The sequence below is a fragment of the Mus pahari genome, chromosome 2 (assembly GCF_900095145.1).
Source record: "Mus pahari chromosome 2, PAHARI_EIJ_v1.1, whole genome shotgun sequence".
Taxonomy (NCBI): domain Eukaryota; kingdom Metazoa; phylum Chordata; class Mammalia; order Rodentia; family Muridae; genus Mus; species Mus pahari.
In genome coordinates, this window is record NC_034591.1 from 69099016 (window position 1) to 69103716 (window position 4701).

Consider the following 4701-nt stretch of genomic DNA (forward strand, 5'->3'; position numbering starts at 1 on the left):
TTTTTGAGACAGGGTTCCTCTGTATAGCTCTGGCTGTCCTGGAACTCACTTTGTAGACCAGGCTGGCCTCGAACTCAGAAATCCGCCTGCCTCTGCCTGCCTCCGAGTGCTGGGATTAAAGGCGTGCGCCACCACGCCCGGCAACACTGACGGTTCTTAAACAGTCTGCCTTACTACACACGCTAGACGAGAGAAAGGAAGGGGAACCCACTTGTAGACAATGTCAGGGCAGAGTGATACCCCTGAACTAAGGCACTGGGGAGGCCACAAAAGACTAAGAAAGATCCTGAGTCAAGGGCGGGTGGAGGGAAGCAGGAATGTCGTCTGAACAGCTGTAACTGAGAAGGCAAAACAGAAGTTTCTAGAGAAGACCAGAAAGCGGATGAATAAGTGGATTTAGGCAGAACTGGAGTTTGCAGGAAACTCTATGGCTCTCAATTATGCATGGCAAACGCTTTCAGCTTAACAGCTCCCACCAGTCCCTGATGTCTCTCTCACACCCCCCTCACTTCCAGGGCATTCAAATCCAGCCCTCAAGAGCCAGAGCTCTCGAACTGGAAATGTCAATTAAGGAAAGGTAGCCCTGCCAAGAAGTACATTATAAAACAAATGATGGGTTACCCAGCCCCTCATGCAGGGAGAACTGTATTATCCCAAAACTGCTTGGAAGCTGAAGGAAGAGGGATGCCTGCGGCTCTCCTCCCCCCTCTTTGCCACTAGCCCTCTAGGAGTACCAATACCATCTCTTTCCAAATTTCTCTGCACCCTCAGTTTCATGCAAGGGTAGAAAGAGCTAAATGCTTTTACTTTACTGAAAAGTCACTTCAGAACCTTCTGGGGCAAGTGGCTTCTGCATCTGAGAAGAACTACTCATCTTTCCAGCACTTTCTGAAAGTGATGGAGATGGTTCACAGTGGGAGTTCATTTACCATAGTGGGAATAAAACAGCCTGATTCCTTTCTGGATCCACATGAAAGCGGGGATATCCTTTCCTCTCTATTAAAAGCCCCTGATGGACCAGGCCCACAAACCATGTTCTCAACCACAGAAACCAATGGCAGTGAGACCCTGGACCACTCACAAACTGTATCTGGTGCATTTGATGCAGGTACCACAAAGCTTACAGGCCAGTCTCAGCATAAGCACTGGGCTCCACCACTGGGTTAACACTGATTAAACAGCAGAAGAGACATCAGAGTCTGAGGGAAGGTGCTAAAGGTTTAGAGTCAGAGAGATAATGAAGAGCTCAGGGAATTGCTACTGACCCCAGGCAAATTCCTGAACCCAGCTGCAGTCTCCTCCAGTGACAGAGCCTATCAAGATGGTGAAGATTATGACATAATTCTTCCTGTGCAGTCTGGTATTATCTGGCCTACAATGGGTGGTCATTACTGAAAATGGATCTCAGGAATAAAACGGCAACTCTTAGCTGAACAACATATCCACTGCCTGTAAAAGTGGAAACCATATTTTCGTCTCTTAGAAGTAACCCAACACTGGGGGAAGGAATTCTGTTGGGGGGGGCTGGGAGGGGCAACATTTAGGATGTAATTAATTAATTTTTAAAAAATAAGTAACCCAACAAAATAGAAAACAGGCTAGTGTCATAGTACTGCTTAATAACCTTAGGACAACTGGGTAACCTGCAAGAGCCTTAAATGCCTAAAGGGTGTAGCTTGGGTCAGGGAGACGGGTCCTTGAATAAAAGGCAGTTGTTAGCAAACCTGATTACCAGAGTTTACTCCCTGTGTCCAACAGTAGGGAGAGACAGAGACAGAGAGACAGAGAGAACACACCAACTCCTAAAGTCCTCTAACCACCACACACCTGTATATACAAGCACAGGGCTGTGAACACACACACATCTAAAATAGGGGACTTAAAAAAATTAGCTAATCAGACTACTATGATGGTAGTGATCATCTATATGCATCTACACAGAGCTCCCAGCAGACACCTTGATGGTTAGTGCGTGCTCATCAGCAGAAGTTACTGCCATTTATTAATTTTCCCGATAAAAAGGAAAAAAGATGAAAATCCAAACCTGCCATGAAATCAATATTCTCAGATTATGAAGAAGTTAACATTTACTCATTCCATAAATGTGTAGTGTGAGCCTGCAATGTAGTAGGCTCCCTTCTCAATACGGAGGACAGACAGACCGAGAAATAGAACCGGGTCTCTGCTTGCCCAGGACTTTGCATCCTAGCAGCGGAAGAAGGCTGGCAGATGGAAAAACAAGCAGATGATTCCAGACAGCTTTAGGCTCTGTGAAGAGCTGCAAAAGGGGCAGTGTGGAGTTGATGGACAGAATGGACGTTTTGCCTGGATGCACGGCAATCTGTTTGAAGGTTTCTGGCAGCCAAAAGGAGGTCCTCACCTTGTATGATGCTTTGAGTGTTGAGTGTCAGACCTATGCTTACCTATCTCTGAAACCATCTTTTGCAGCTACAGTGTAAATAAAATACAGTCCCCAAACGTCCTCATCTAGTAATCAGATTCCTAGGGCACTGCGACATCCGAGGGGGCTCCAATGCCCCAGTCCAGTTCCCTGACACAAGGTGAAAGACAACTTTATGTCCCTCTCAGCTCCGATAGTCTGGGAGGCGCGCGGCTGGTTAAGAAGTGTCTGAAGGACACAAGACAATGCCTCGGGAGACGCCAAAGGCATCAAACGCCCGCTGAGTGCTTGAAGCCCCAAGGGAAGGGTGCTCTCGGTCCCAGTGCAGACACTGTGGAGCGGTGTGACCTGACTGGGGAGGCCGAAGAGCGAGGTGCCTGCACCGCAGGGCCCCAAGCTCGCGGATGTGGTAAAGCCTCCCTCCTGGCCGAATTAAGCAGGTTTCCTGTGCCTCCCGCCCGGCACAGCGCCAGGCTGTACCCGGGACAAGCTCCTCTGGGCGGCATCCTCATGCACCCGCACGCAGGCTCCTGAGATCCGCTCCTTCTCAGGGTCCATCCCCGCCAGGGTGTAACTCGAGGGGCACAGCTCCAGGATGAGCAGCACCGGAGTGCTTCCTCCCAGAAAACTGGCGCTTACACGTCAGGCGACCTCCTAGTCTCAGGGCTGCCCTGTGGACCCGGGCTTCCAGGGACCACCACAGACACAGTCTGAACCCTGGAGAGTGACTGCGGCCCCGAACCTTCCAGGGGCCTCCACCACACCTCAACCCCAGCCTGGCGGACGCCCTGTTGCTCACCTAAGTGTTCCGCTTCTGGGGACGCTGCTCGGTTCCCCAGTGCGTGCTTCAGAAGGAGAAGGACGCAAACCCGGCTTCTCGGGTCCCTGCAAGTCTCAGCCGACGGCAATTCCAGCACCAGCCGCAGGAGACTGGGGCGCGGAGCGCTGCTCGCAGACAGATGGTGGGCGAGAGCCCGCGCAGCGCACCAGCTCTCCTGGTGCTGGGGTCCCTGGTGCCCTGCTACTGGCCGGTGTGCGATTCCGCGACCAGTTCTCAGTACTTCGCCTAGAACTTTAGGGCGCGCGCCGCCGGGCAATTAGCTTAAGAGCCGGAGCGAGGGGAGGGAGCTAAGAGGAGGAGCCTGAGTTCTCCACCGGGCGGAATAACGTGAAAAGGGCGGGGGGGGGCAGCAGAGTGGCTCCCACTCCCACCAATCAGAAGTCATCGGGGGAAGGCGGTGAAGCGTTGGACTTGGAAGCTGCAGGCGGATTCCGTGACGCCAGCCAGGGTTCTGGGCCTGTGGAGGGGTGGAGAGTGATGGTAGGTGTGGCTGGGCGGGGCAGCGGCTCCCAGCATCCCAGAGCCGTGTGTGCCCCTTAGGCTTTCAGTAAATATTTATTGAATGACTTAGGAGGAAGCTGAGGTTCGCGCTGTTTTAAGAAGATTCCAGGGGAATCAAGTAGTCCAACGGACAAAAATTACTTGAACACTGAAAAGAGCTGAGAATAAATAAGGGGGAAATATGTAGCGAGCCAAGGGTTAGACACAAGATATTAGAAACTGGGTTCGGACTTCGGGGACCTGGCCCCCAGAAGCAGTTGTCCAGATTGGTGCGAGGTTGCAGAGGAGGCAGGAAGGGAGAAGGGTGTTGTTGCTGTTGTTGTTGTTGTTGTTACAGTTCCCGTTCATAAGCTAGGAAAGAAGATGTAGTGTAGCTGCGATCGAAACGCAGGAGCATCTGGCTAGGTTGTCCAGGCCCATCCGACTTTACCGCCCACTTGCCAGAATCCTAGCTTGGATGCCAGCCACTGATAATTTGAGGTCAATTTGCAAACCGCACATGAGTCCAGCGCCGCAGGTGGCCCGGTGGGCAGGGAATGATGAATGCCAGGAACAGATGTCATCCTGCACCTGCGGTAAAGGCACACAGGGTTTCTGCCCTCTCAGAACCTACATTTTAGAGAGGACGCAGACGATAAACCAAAGCGAGTATATATACGCGAATAATCAGGAAAACGTTGGTGAACTGTTAGCACGAAGAGCGCCATGCAGAGAGCCTCCGAAGGAAGGGGTGATGGAGGAAGCTCAGGCCCCTGAAAGCCTCTCGGAGGAGGCTCTCAAACAGGCTCCCAAAGCAGGAAGGACACAGCAGCTCTCAGGCTCAGGAAACGCTTTCTGGGCACTAGGAACTGTAGACCTGTAGACCACTTTATTTATTTAACCACTTTAAGATCCATCTTGGCCTGCGTCACTGAACTGGGCACGTTGGCTCATTTGGCTCAGCTGCGGACACTGTAGA

General features: G+C 51.7%; 1 protein-coding gene across 5 annotated transcripts in view; it reads right to left on the reverse strand.

The window, feature by feature from the left end:
* The window catches only part of Osbpl3 (oxysterol binding protein like 3), a 168933-nt gene extending 165385 nt beyond the window's left edge, over positions 1 to 3548 (reverse strand). For all 5 annotated transcript variants that reach the window (XM_029535014.1, XM_029535016.1, XM_029535007.1 and 2 more), the window contains exon 1: positions 3201 to 3548. The gene's annotated coding sequence lies outside the window, so the exon portion shown is untranslated. The remainder of the gene's footprint in view (positions 1 to 3200) is intronic.
* Positions 3549 to 4701: the final 1153 nt, after the last annotated feature.